The sequence below is a fragment of the Tachypleus tridentatus genome, chromosome 2 (assembly GCF_004210375.1).
Source record: "Tachypleus tridentatus isolate NWPU-2018 chromosome 2, ASM421037v1, whole genome shotgun sequence".
Classification (NCBI taxonomy): Eukaryota; Metazoa; Arthropoda; class Merostomata; order Xiphosura; family Limulidae; genus Tachypleus; species Tachypleus tridentatus.
In genome coordinates, this window is record NC_134826.1 from 145,448,651 (window position 1) to 145,468,136 (window position 19,486).

Below are 19,486 nucleotides of genomic sequence, written 5' to 3' on the forward strand. Positions count from 1 at the left end.
AAAGATACCCACATACACACCTATGTACAGATAAATAGATAGATACACACCTATGTACAGATATATAGATAGATACACACCTATTTACAGATATATAGATAGATACACACCTATGTATAGATACATAGATAGATACCCACATACACACCTATGTACAGATATATAGATAGATACACACCTATGTACAGATATATAGAAAGATACCCACATACACACCTATGTACAAATAAATAGATAGATACCCACATACACACCTATGTAGAGATATATAGATAGATACCCACATACACACCTATGTACAGATAAATAGATAGATACCCACATACACACCTATGTAGAGATATATAGATAGATACCCACATACACACCTATGTAGAGATATATAGATAGATACCCACATACCCACCAATGTATAGATACATAGAAAGATACCCACATACACACCTATGTACAGATAGATAGATACCCACATACACACCTATCTATAGATACATAGATAGATACCCACATACACACCTATCTATAGATACATAGATAGATACCCACATACACACCTATGCATAGATACATAGATAGATACCCACATACACACCTATGTATAGATATATAGATAGATACCCACATACACACCTATGTATAGATACATAGATAGATACCCACATACACACCTATGCATAGATACATAGATAGATACCCACATACAAACCTATGCATAGATATATAGATAGATACCCACATACACACCTATGTACAGATAAATAGATAGATACCCACATACACACCTATCTATAGATACATAGATAGATACCCACATACACACCTATACATAGATAGATACCCACATACACACCTATGTACAGATATATAGATAGATACACACCTATGTACAGATATATAGAAAGATACCCACATACACACCTATGTACAAATAAATAGATAGATACCCACATACACACCTATGTAGAGATATATAGATAGATACCCACATACACACCTATGTACAGATAAATAGATAGATACCCACATACACACCTATGTAGAGATATATAGATAGATACCCACATACACACCTATGTAGAGATATATAGATAGATACCCACATACCCACCAATGTATAGATACATAGAAAGATACCCACATACACACCTATGTACAGATAAATAGATAGATACCCACATACACACCTATCTATAGATACATAGATAGATACCCACATACACACCTATCTATAGATACATAGATAGATACCCACATACACACCTATGCATAGATACATAGATAGATACCCACATACACACCTATGTATAGATATATAGATAGATACCCACATACACACCTATGTATAGATACATAGATAGATACCCACATACACACCTATGCATAGATACATAGATAGATACCCACTTACAAACCTATGCATAGATATATAGATAGATACCCACATACACACCTATGTACAGATAAATAGATAGATACCCACATACACACCTATCTATAGATACATAGATAGATACCCACATACACACCTATACATAGATAGATACCCACATACACACCTATGCATAGATACACTGATAGATACCCACATACACACCTATGTATAGATACATAGATAGATACCCACATACACACCTATGTATAGATATATAGATAGATACCCACATACACACCTATGTATAGATACATAGATAGATACCCACATACACACCTATGTATAGATACATAGATAGATACCCACATACACACCTATGCATAGATACATAGATAGATACCCACTTACAAACCTATGCATAGATATATAGATAGATACCCACATACACACCTATGTACAGATATATAGATAGATACCCACATACACACCTATGTATATATATATAGATAGATACCCACATACACACCTATGTATAGATACATAGATAGATACCCACATACACACCTATGTACAGATATATAGTTAGATACCCACATACACACCTATGTATAGATACATAGATAGATACCCACATACACACCTATGTACAGATATATAGATAGATACCCACATACACACCTATGTATAGATACATAGATAGATACCCACATACACACCTATGTACAGATATATAGAAAGATACCCACATACACACCTATGTACAGATAAATAGATAGATACCCACATACACACCTATGTACAGATAAATAGATAGATACCCACATACACACTTATGTACAGATAAATAGATAGATACCCACATACACACCTATGTATAGATACATAGATAGATACCCACATACACACCTATGTTCAGATAAATAGATAGATACCCACATACACACCTATGTATAGATACATAGATAGATACCCACATACACACCTATGTGCAGATACATAGATAGATACCCACATACACACCTATGTCTAGATACATAGATAGATACCCACATACACACCTATGTACAGATACATAGATAGATACCCACATACACACTTATGTATAGATACATAGAAAGATACCCACATACACACCTATGTACAGATAAATAGATAGATACACACCTATGTACAGATATATAGATAGATACACACCTATTTACCGATATATAGATAGATACACACTTATGTATAGATACATAGATAGATACCCACATACACACCTATGTACAGATATATAGATAGATACACACCTATGTACAGATACATAGATAGATACCCATATACACACACCTATGTACAGATATATAGAAAGATACCCACATACACACCTGTGTACAGATAAATAGATAGATACCCACATACACACCTATGTAGAGATATATAGATAGATACCCACATACACACCTATGTACAGATAAATAGATAGATACCCACATACACACCTATGTAGAGATATATAGATAGATACCCACATACACACCTATGTACAGATAAATAGATAGATACCCACATACACACCTATCTATAGATACATAGATAGATACCCACATACACACCTATCTATAGATACATAGATAGATACCCACATACACACCTATGCATAGATACATAGATAGATACCCACATACATACCTATGCATAGATACACAGATAGATACCCACATACACACCTATGTATAGATACCCACATACACACCTATGTATAGATACATAGATAGATACCCACATACACACCTATGTATAGATACATAGATAGATACCCACATACACACCTATTTATAGATACATAGATAGATACCCACATACACACCTATGCATAGATATATAGATAGATACCCACTTACAAACCTATGCATAGATATATAGATAGATACCCACATACACACCTATGTATAGATATATAGATAGATACCCACATACAAACCTATGTATAGATATATAGATAGATACCCACATACACACCTATGTACAGATATATAGATAGATACCCACATACACACCTATGTATATATACATAGATAGATACCCACATACACACCTATGCATAGATACATAGATAGATACCCACATACACACCTATGCATAGATACATAGATAGATACCCACATACAAACCTATGTATAGATATATAGATAGATACCCACATACACACCTATGTACAGATATATAGATAGATACCCACATACACACCTATGTATATATATATAGATAGATACCCACATACACACCTATGTATAGATACATAGATAGATACCCACATACACACCTATGTACAGATATATAGATAGATACCCACATACACACCTATGTATAGATACATAGATAGATACCCACATACACACCTATGTACAGATATATAGATAGATACCCACATACACACCTATGCATAGATACATAGATAGATACCCACATACAAACCTATGCATAGATATATAGATAGATACCCACATACACACCTATGTATAGATACATAGATAGATACCCACATACACACCTATGTATAGATACATAGATAGATACCCACATACACACCTATGCATAGATACATAGATAGATACCCACTTACAAACCTATGCATAGATATATAGATAGATACCCACATACACACCTATGTACAGATAAATAGATAGATACCCACATACACACCTATGTAGAGATATATAGATAGATACCCACATACACACCTATGTACAGATAAATAGATAGATACCCACATACACACCTATGTATATATACATAGATAGATACCCACATACACACCTATGTATAGATACATAGATAGATACCCACATACACACCTATGCATAGATACATAGATAGATACCCACATACACACCTATGCATAGATACATAGATAGATACCCACATACAAACCTATGTATAGATACATAGATAGATACCCACATACACACCTATGTACAGATATATAGATAGATACCCACATACACACCTATGCATAGATACATAGATAGATACCCACTTACAAACCTATGCATAGATATATAGATAGATACCCACATACACACCTATGTACAGATAAATAGATAGATACCCACATACACACCTGTATAGATATATAGATAGATACCCACATACACACCTATGTACAGATAAATAGATAGATACCCACATACACACCTATGTATAGATACATAGATAGATACCCACATACACACCTATGCATAGATACATAGATAGATACCCACATACACACCTATGCATAGATACATAGATAGATACCCACATACACACCTATGTATAGATATATAGATAGATACCCACATACACACCTATGTACAGATATATAGATAGATACCCACATACACACCTATGTATATATATATAGATAGATACCCACATACACACCTATGTATAGATACATAGATAGATACCCACATACACACCTATGTACAGATAAATAGATAGATACCCACATACACACCTATGTATATATACATAGATAGATACCCACATACACACCTATGTATAGATACATAGATAGATACCCACATACACACCTATGCATAGATACATAGATAGATACCCACATACACACCTATGCATAGATACATAGATAGATACCCACATACACACCTATGTATAGATACATAGATAGATACCCACATACACACCTATGTACAGATATATAGATAGATACCCACATACACACCTATGCATAGATACATAGATAGATACCCACTTACAAACCTATGCATAGATATATAGATAGATACCCACATACACACCTATGTACAGATAAATAGATAGATACCCACATACACACCTATGTAGAGATATATAGATAGATACCCACATACACACCTATGTACAGATAAATAGATAGATACCCACATACACACCTATGTATAGATACATAGATAGATACCCACATACACACCTATGCATAGATACATAGATAGATACCCACATACACACCTATGCATAGATACATAGATAGATACCCACATACAAACCTATGTATAGATATATAGATAGATACCCACATACACACCTATGTACAGATATATAGATAGATACCCACATACACACCTATGTATATATATATAGATAGATACCCACATACACACCTATGTATAGATACATAGATAGATACCCACATACACACCTATGTACAGATATATAGATAGATACCCACATACACACCTATGTATAGATACATAGATAGATACCCACATACACACCTATGTACAGATATATAGATAGATACCCACATACACACCTATGTATAGATACATAGATAGATACCCACATACACACCTATGTACAGATATATAGAAAGATACCCACATACACATCTATGTATAGATACATAGATAGATACCCACATACACACCTATGTACAGATATATAGATAGATACCCACATACACACCTATGTACAGATATATAGATAGATACCCACATACACACCTATGTATAGATACATAGATAGATACCCACATACACACCTATGTATAGATACATAGATAGATACCCATATACACACCTATGTACAGATATATAGAAAGATACCCACATACACACCTATGTACAGATAAATAGATAGATACCCACATACACACCTATGTAGAGATATATAGATAGATACCCACATACACACCTATGTACAGATAAATAGATAGATACCCACATACACACCTATGTATAGATACATAGATAGATACCCACATACACACCTATGTACAGATAAATAGATAGATACCCACATACACACCTATGTATAGATACATAGATAGATACCCACATACACACCTATGTACAGATATATAGATAGATACCCACATACACACTTATGTATAGATACATAGAAAGATACCCACATACACACCTATGTACAGATATATCGATAGATACACACCTATTTACCGATATATAGATAGATACACACTTATGTATAGATACATAGATAGATACCCACATACACACCTATGTACAGATATATAGATAGATACACACCTATGTATAGATACATAGATAGATACCCATATACACACCTATGTACAGATATATAGAAAGATACCCACATACACACCTATGTACAGATAAATAGATAGATACCCACATACACACCTATGTATAGATACATAGATAGATACCCACATACACACCTATGTATAGATACATAGATAGATACCCACATACACACCTATGTATAGATACATAGATAGATACCCACATACACACCTATGTATAGATACATAGATAGATACCCACATACACACCTATGTATAGATATATAGATAGATACCCACATACAAACCTATGCATAGATATATAGATAGATACCCACATACACACCTATGTATAGATATATAGATAGATACCCACATACAAACCTATGTATAGATATATAGATAGATACCCACATACACACCTATGTACAGATATATAGATAGATACCCACATACACACCTATGTATATATACATAGATAGATACCCACATACACACCTGTGCATAGATTCATAGATAGATACCCACATACACACCTATGCATAGATACATAGATAGATACCCACATACAAACCTATGTATAGATACATAGATAGATACCCACATACACACCTATGTACAGATAAATAAATAGATACCCACATACACACCTATGTACTGATAAATAAATAGATACCCACATACACACCTATGTACAGATAAATAGATAGATACCCACATACACACCTATGTAGAGATATATAGATAGATACCCACATACACACCTATGTACAGATAAATAGATAGATACCCACATACACACCTATGTAGAGATATATAGATAGATACCCACATACACACCTATGTATAGATACATAGAAAGATACCCACATACACACCTATGTACAGATAAATAGATAGATACCCACATACACACCTATGTATAGATACATAGATAGATACCCACATACACACCTATGTACAGATATATAGATAGATACCCACATACACACCTATGTATAGATACATAGAAAGATACCCACATACACACCTATGTACAGATATATAGATAGATACACACCTATTTACCGATATATAGATAGATACACACACCTATGTATAGATACATAGATAGATACCCACATACACACCTATGTACAGATATATAGATAGATACACACCTATGTATAGATACATAGATAGATACCCATATACATACCTACGCATAGATACACAGATAGATACCCACATACACACCTATGTGTAGATACATAGATAGATACCCACATACACACCTATGTATAGATACATAGATAGATACCCACATACACACCTATGTATAGATACATAGATAGATACCCACATACACACCTATTTATAGATACATAGATAGATACCCACATACACACCTATGCATAGATATATAGATAGATACCCACATACAAACCTATGCATAGATATATAGATAGATACCCACATACACACCTATGTATAGATATATAGATAGATACCCACATACAAACCTATGTATAGATATATAGATAGATACCCACATACACACCTATGTACAGATATATAGATAGATACCCACATACACACCTATGTATATATACATAGATAGATACCCACATACACACCTATGCATAGATACATAGATAGATACCCACATACACACCTATGCATAGATACATAGATAGATACCCACATACACACCTATGTATAGATATATAGATAGATACCCACATACACACCTATGTATAGATACATAGATAGATACCCACATACACACCTATGTAGAGATATATAGATAGATACCCACATACACACCTATGTACAGATAAATAGATAGATACCCACATACACACCTATGTAGAGATATATAGATAGATACCCACATACACACCTATGTAGAGATATATAGATAGATACCCACATACCCACCAATGTATAGATACATAGAAAGATACCCACATACACACCTATGTACAGATAAATAGATAGATACCCACATACACACCTATCTATAGATACATAGATAGATACCCACATACACACCTATCTATAGATACATAGATAGATACCCACATACACACCTATGCATAGATACATAGATAGATACCCACATACACACCTATGTATAGATATATAGATAGATACCCACATACACACCTATGTATAGATACATAGATAGATACCCACATACACACCTATGCATAGATACATAGATAGATACCCACTTACAAACCTATGCATAGATATATAGATAGATACCCACATACACACCTATGTACAGATAAATAGATAGATACCCACATACACACCTATCTATAGATACATAGATAGATACCCACATACACACCTATACATAGATAGATACCCACATACACACCTATGTATAGATACATAGATAGATACCCACATACACACCTATGTATAGATACATAGATAGATACCCACATACACACCTATGTATAGATATATATAGATAGATACCACATACACACCTATGTATAGATACATAGATAGATACCCACATACACACCTATGTATAGATACATAGATAGATACCCACATACACACCTATGCATAGATACATAGATAGATACCCACATACAAACCTATGCATGGATATATAGATAGATACCACATACACACCTATGTATAGATACATAGATAGATACCCACATACACACCTATGTATAGATACATAGATAGATACCCACATACACACCTATGTATAGATACATAGATAGATACCACATACACACCTATGCATAGATACATAGATAGATACCCACTTACAAACCTATGCATAGATATATAGATAAATACCCACATACACACCTATGTACAGATAAATAGATAGATACCCACATACACACCTATGTACAGATAAATAGATAGATACCCACATACACACCTATGTACAGATAAATAGATAGATACCCACATACACACCTATGTATATATACATAGATAGATACCCACATACACACCTATGTATAGATACATAGATAGATACCCACATACACACCTATGCATAGATACATAGATAGATACCCACATACACACCTATGCATAGATACATAGATAGATACCCACATACAAACCTATATAGATATATAGATAGATACCCACATACACACCTATGTACAGATATATAGATAGATACCCACATACACACCTATGTATATATATATAGATAGATACCCACATACACACCTATGTATAGATACATAGATAGATACCCACATACACACCTATGTACAGATATATAGTTAGATACCCACATACACACCTATGTATAGATACATAGATAGATACCCACATACACACCTATGTACAGATATATAGATAGATACCCACATACACACCTATGTATAGATACATAGATAGATACCCACATACACACCTATGTACAGATATATAGATAGATACCCACATACACACCTATGTACAGATAAATAGATAGATACCCACATACACACCTATGTACAGATAAATAGATAGATACCCACATACACACTTATGTACAGATAAATAGATAGATACCCACATACACACCTATGTATAGATACATAGATAGATACCCACATACACACCTATGTATAGATACATAGATAGATACCCACATACACACCTATGTACAGATACATAGATAGATACCCACATACACACCTATGTACAGATACATAGATAGATACCCACATACACACTTATGTATAGATACATAGAAAGATACCCACATACACACCTATGTACAGATAAATAGATAGATACCCACATACACACCTATGTATAGATACATAGATAGATACCCACATACACACCTATGTACAGATACATGGATAGATACCCACATACACACCTATGCATAGATACATAGATAGATACCCACATACATACCTATGCATAGATACACAGATAGATACCCACATACACACCTATGTACAGATATATAGATAGATACACACCTATGTACAGATACATGATAGATACCCACATACACACCTATGTACAGATATATAGATAGATACCCACATACACACCTATGTACAGATAAATAGATAGATACCCACATACACACCTATGTAGAGATATATAGATAGATACCCACATACACACCTATGTACAGATAAATAGATAGATACCCACATACACACCTATGTAGAGATATATAGATAGATACCCACCTACACACCAATGTATAGATACATAGAAAGATACCCACATACACACCTATGTACAGATAAATAGATAGATACCCACATACACACCTATCTATAGATACATAGATAGATACCCACATACACACCTATCTATAGATACATAGATAGATACCCACATACACACCTATGCATAGATACATAGATAGATACCCACATACATACCTATGCATAGATACATAGATAGATACCCACATACACACCTATGTATAGATACATAGATAGATACCCACATACACACCTATGTATAGATACATAGATAGATACCCACATACACACCTATTTATAGATACATAGATAGATACCCACATACACACCTATGCATAGATACATAGATAGATACCCACTTACAAACCTATGCATAGATATATAGATAGATACCCACATACACACCTATGTATAGATACATAGATAGATACCCACATACACACCTATGTATAGATACATAGATAGATACCCACATACACACCTATTTATAGATACATAGATAGATACCCACTTACAAACCTATGCATAGATATATAGATAAATACCCACATACACACCTATGTACAGATAAATAGATAGATACCCACATACACACCTATGTACAGATAAACAGATAGATACCCACATACACACCTATGTACAGATAAATAGATAGATACCCACATACACACCTATGTATATATACATAGATAGATACCCACATACACACCTATGTATAGATACATACATAGATACCCACATACACACCTATGCATAGATACATAGATAGATACCCACATACACACCTATGCATAGATACATAGATAGATACCCACATACAAACCTATGTATAGATATATAGATAGATACCCACATACACACCTATGTACAGATATATAGATAGATACCCACATACACACCTATGTATATATACATAGATAGATACCCACATACACACCTATGCATAGATACATAGATAGATACCCACATACACACCTATGTATAGATATATAGATAGATACCCACATACACACCTATGTATAGATACATAGATAGATACCCACATACACACCTATGTATAGATACATAGATAGATACCCACATACAAACCTATGCATAGATATATAGATAGATACCCACATACACACCTATGTACAGATAAATAGATAGATACCCACATACACACCTATCTATAGATACATAGATAGATACCCACATACACACCTATACATAGATAGATACCCACATACACACCTATGCATAGATACATAGATAGATACCCACATACACACCTATGTATAGATACATAGATAGATACCCACATACACACCTATGTATAGATATATAGATAGATACCCACATACACACCTATGTATAGATACATAGATAGATACCCACATACACACCTATGTATAGATACATAGATAGATACCCACATACACACCTATGCATAGATACATAGATAGATACCCACATACACACCTATGCATAGATATATAGATAGATACCCACATACACACCTATGTGTATGCATATAGATAGATACCCACATACACACCTATGTATAGATACATAGATAGATACCCACATACACACCTATGTATAGATACATAGATAGATACCCACATACACACCTATGCATAGATACATAGATAGATACCCACTTACAAACCTATGCATAGATATATAGATAAATACCCACATACACACCTATGTACAGATAAATAGATAGATACCCACATACACACCTATGTACAGATAAACAGATAGATACCCACATACACACCTATGTACAGATAAATAGATAGATACCCACATACACACCTATGTATATACATAGATAGATACCCACATACACACCTATGTATAGATACATAGATGGATACCCACATACACACCTATGCATAGATACATAGATAGATACCCACATACACACCTATGCATAGATACATAGATAGATACCCACATACAAACCTATATATAGATATATAGATAGATACCCACATACACACCTATGTACAGATATATAGATAGATACCCACATACACACCCTATGTATATATATATAGATAGATACCCACATACACACCTATGTATGGATACATAGATAGATACCCACATACACACCTATGTATAGATATATAGATAGATACCCACATACACACCTATGTATAGATACATAGATAGATACCCACATACACACCTATGTACAGATATATAGATAGATACCCACATACACACCTATGTATAGATACATAGATAGATACCCACATACACACCTATGTACAGATATATAGAAAGATACCCACATACACACCTATGTACAGATAAATAGATAGATACCCACATACACACCTATGTACAGATAAATAGATAGATACCCACATACACACTTATGTACAGATAAATAGATAGATACCCACATACACACCTATGTATAGATACATAGATAGATACCCACATACACACCTATGTCTAGATACATAGATAGATACCCACATACACACCTATGTACAGATACATAGATAGATACCCACATACACACCTATGTCTAGATACATAGATAGATACCCACATACACACCTATGTATAGATACATAGAAAGATACCCACATACACACCTATGTACAGATAAATAGATAGATACCCACATACACACCTATGTATAGATACATAGATAGATACCCACATACACACCTATCTATAGATACATAGATAGATACCCACATACACACCTATGCATAGATACATAGATAGATACCCACATACATACCTATGCATAGATACACAGATAGATACCCACATACACACCTATGTACAGATATATAGATAGATACACACCTATGTACAGATACATAGATAGATACCCATATACACACCTATGTACAGATATATAGAAAGATACCCACATACACACCTATGTACAGATAAATAGATAGATACCCACATACACACCTATGTATAGGATATATGGATAGATGCCCACATACACACCTATGTACAGATAAATAGATAGATACCCACATACACACCTATGTATAGATATATAGATAGATACCCACATACACACCAATGTATAGATACATAGAAGATACCCACATACACACCTATGTACAGATAAATAGATAGATACCCACATACACACCTATCTATAGATACATAGATAGATACCCACATACACACCTATCTATAGATACATAGATAGATACCCACATACACACCTATGCATAGATACATAGATAGATACCCACATACACACCTATGCATAGATACATAGATAGATACCCACATACACACCTATGTATAGATACATAGATAGATACCCACATACACACCTATGTATAGATACATAGATAGATACCCACATACACACCTATTGTATAGATACATGGATAGATACCCACATACACACCTATGCATAGATACATAGATAGATACCCACATACAAACCTATGCATGGATATATAGATAGATACCCACATACACACCTATGTATGGATACATAGATAGATACCCACATACACACCTATGTATGGATACATAGATAGATACCCACATACACACCTATTTATGGATACATGGATAGATACCCACATACAAACCTATGCATGGATATATAGATAAATACCCACATACACACCTATGTACAGATAAATAGATAGATACCCACATACACACCTATGTACAGATAAACAGATAGATACCCACATATACACCTATGTACAGATAAATAAATAGATACCCACATACACACCTATGTATATATACATAGATAGATACCCACATACACACCTATGTATAGATACATACATAGATACCCACATACACACCTATGCATAGATACATAGATAGATACCCACATACACACCTATGCATAGATACATAGATAGATACCCACATACAAACCTATGTATAGATATATAGATAGATACCCACATACACACCTATGTACAGATATATAGATAGATACCCACATACACACCTATGTATATATACATAGATAGATACCCACATACACACCTGTGCATAGATTCATAGATAGATACCCACATACACACCTATGCATAGATACATAGATAGATACCCACATACACACCTATGTATAGATATATAGATAGATACCCACATACACATCTATGTACAGATAAATAAATAGATACCCACATACACACCTATGTACTGATAAATAAATAGATACCCACATACACACCTATGTACAGATAAATAGATAGATACCCACATACACACCTATGTAGAGATATATAGATAGATACCCACATACACACCTATGTACAGATAAATAGATAGATACCCACATACACACCTATGTAGAGATATATAGATAGATACCCACATACACACCTATGTATAGATACATAGAAAGATACCCACATACACACCTATGTACAGGTAAATAGATAGATACCCACATACACACCTATGTATAGATACATAGATAGATACCCACATACACACCTATGTACAGATATATAGATAGATACCCACATACACACTTATGTATAGATACATAGAAAGATACCCACATACACACCTATGTACAGATAAATAGATAGATACACACCTATGTACAGATATATCGATAGATACACACCTATTTACCGATATATAGATAGATACACACTTATGTATAGATACATAGATAGATACCCACATACACACCTATGTACAGATATATAGATAGATACACACCTATGTATAGATACATAGATAGATACCCATATACATACCTATGCATAGATACACAGATAGATACCCACATACACACCTATGTATAGATACATAGATAGATACCCACATACACACCTATGTATGATACATAGATAGATACCCATACACACCTATGTATAGATACATAGATAGATACCCACATACACACCTATGTATAGATACATAGATAGATACCCACATACACACCTATTTATAGATACATAGATAGATACCCACATACACACCTATGCATAGATATATAGATAGATACCCACTTACAAACCTATGCATAGATATATAGATAGATACCCACATACACACCTATGTATAGATATATAGATAGATACCCACATACACACCTATGTATAGATATATAGATAGATACCCACATACACACCTGTGTACAGATATATAGATAGATACCCACATACACACCTATGTATATATACATAGATAGATACCCACATAGACACCTATGCATAGATACATAGATAGATACCCACATACAAACCTATGTATAGATATATAGATAGATACCCACTTACACACCTATGTATAGATACATAGATAGATACCCACATACACACCTATGTAGAGATATATAGATAGATACCCACATACACACCTATGTACGGATAAATAGATGGATACCCACATACACACCTATGTATAGATATATAGATAGATACCCACATACACACCTATGTAGAGATATATAGATAGATACCCACATACCCACCAATGTATAGATACATAGAAAGATACCCACATACACACCTATGTACAGATAAATAGATAGATACCCACATACACACCTATGTATAGATACATAGATAGATACCCACATACACACCTATCTATAGATACATAGATAGATACCCACATACACACCTATCTATAGATAGCATAGATAGATACCCACATACACACCCTATGCATAGATACATAGATAGATACCCACATACACACCTATGTATAGATATATAGATAGATACCCACATACACACCTATGTATAGATACATAGATAGATACCCACATACACACCCTATGCATAGATACATAGATAGATACCACACATACAAACCTATGCATAGATATATAGATGGATACCCACATACACACCTATGCATAGATATATAGATAGATACCCACATACACACCTATGTACAGATAAATAGATAGATACCCACATACACACCCTATCTATAGATACATAGATAGATACCCACATACACACCTATACATAGATAGATACCCACATACACACCTATGTAGAGATATATAGATAGATACCCACATACACACCTATGTACAGATAAATAGATAGATACCCACATACACACCTATGTAGAGATATATAGATAGATACCCACATACACACCTATGTAGAGATATATAGATAGATACCCACATACCCACCAATGTATAGATACATAGAAAGATACCCACATACACACCTATGTACAGATAAATAGATAGATACCCACATACACACCTATCTATAGATACATAGATAGATACCCACATACACACCTATGTATAGATACATAGATAGATACCCACATACACACCTATGCATAGATACATAGATAGATACCCACATACACACCTATATATAGATATATAGATAGATACCCACTTACAAACCTATGCATAGATATATAGATAAATACCCACTTACAAACCTATGCATAGATATATAGATAGATACCCACATACACACCTATGTACAGATAAATAGATAGATACCCACATACACACCTATGTATAGATACATAGATAGATACCCACATACACACCTATGTACAGATATATAGATAGATACACACCTATGTATAGATACATAGATAGATACCCATATACACACCTATGTACAGATATATAGAAAGATACCCACATACACACCTATGTACAGATAAATAGATAGATACCCACATACACACCTATGTAGAGATATATAGATAGATACCCACATACACACCTATGTATATATATATAGATAGATACCCACATACACACCTATGTATAGATACATAGATAGATACCCACATACACACCTATGTACAGATATATAGATAGATACCCACATACACACCTATGTATAGATACATAGATAGATACCCACATACACACCTATGTACAGATATATAGATAGATACCCACATACACACCTATGTATAGATACATAGATAGATACCCACATACACACCTATGTACAGATATATAGATAGATACCCACATACACACCTATGTACAGATAAATAGATAGATACCCACATACACACCTATGTACAGATAAATAGATAGATACCCACATACACACTTATGTACAGATAAATAGATAGATACCCACATACACACCTATGTACAGATAAATAGATAGATACACACCTATGTACAGATATATAGATAGATACACACCTATTTACCGATATATGAATAGATACACACTTATGTATACATGATAGATAGATGCCCACATACACACCTATGTACAGATATATAGATAGATACACACCTATGTACAGATACATAGATAGATACCCATATACACACCTATGTACAGATATATAGAAAGATACCCACATACACACCTATGTACAGATAAATAGATAGATACCCACATACACACCTATGTAGAGATATATAGATAGATACCCACATACACACCTATGTACAGATAAATAGATAGATACCCACATACACACCTATGTAGAGATATATAGATAGATACCCACCTACACACCAATGTATAGATACATAGAAAGATACCCACATACACACCTATGTTGCGGATAAATGAGATGGATACCCATTACACACCTATCTATAGATACATAGATAGATACCCACATACACACCTATCTATAGATACATAGATAGATGCCCACATGCAGACCTGCATAGATGCATAGATAGATGCCCACATACATGCCTATGCATAGATGCACGGATGGATACCCACATACACCTATGTATGGATGCATAGATGGATGCCCACATACACACCTATGTATAGATGCATGGATGAGATGCCCCACATACACACCTATGTATAGATACATGGATGGATACCCACATACACACCTATTTATGGATACATAGATGAATACCACATACACACCTATGCATAGATGCATGGATAGATGCCCACTTACAAACCTGTGTATAGATATATATAGATAGATACCCACATACACACCTATGTATAGATACATGGATAGATACCCACATACACACCTATGTATAGATACATAGATAGATGCCCACATACACACCTATTTATGGATACATGGATGAGATGCCCACATACACACCTATGCATGGATGCATGAGATAGATACCCACATACACACCTATGCATAGATATATGAATAAATGCCCACATACACACCTATGTACGGATAAATGAATGGATACCCACATACACACCTATGTACGGATAAATAGATAGATGCCCACATACACACCTATGTACAGATAAATAGATAGATGCCCACATACACACCTATGTATATATACATGGATAGATGCCCACATACACACCTATGTATGGATGCATACATAGATGCCCACATACACACCTATGCATAGATGCATGAATGATACCCACATACACACCTATGCATAGATGCATAGATGGATACCCACATACACACCTATGTATGGATGTATGGATAGATGCCCACATACACACCTATGTGCAGATATATGGATAGATGCCACATACACACCTATGTATATATATATGGATAGATGCCCACATATACACCTATGTGTATGGATGCATGGATGGATGCCCACATGCACCCTATGTGGGGATACATGAATGAATACCACATACACACCTATGTACGCGGATACATGATGAATGCCCACATACACACCTGTGTAGGATACATGGATGAATGCCCACATACACACCTATGTACGGATATGTGATGAATGCCCACATACACACCTATGTATGGATGCGTAGATAGATACCCACATACACACCTATGTACGGATATAGAGAAAGGTGCCCACATACACACCTATGTGCGGATAAATGGATAGATACCCACATACACACCTATGTACCAGATAAATGGATGGATACCCACATACACACTTATGTACGGATAAATAGATGAATACCCACATACACACCTATGTATAGATGCATAGATAGATGCCCACATACACACCTATGTTCA

General features: G+C 34.4%; 1 protein-coding gene across 3 annotated transcripts in view; it reads right to left on the bottom strand.

Moving 5' to 3' along the window:
• LOC143245306 (uncharacterized) overlaps positions 1-19,486 on the bottom strand; it is a 355,844-nt gene that overhangs the window by 17,714 nt on the left and 318,644 nt on the right. The gene's annotated exons all lie outside the window — the stretch shown is intronic.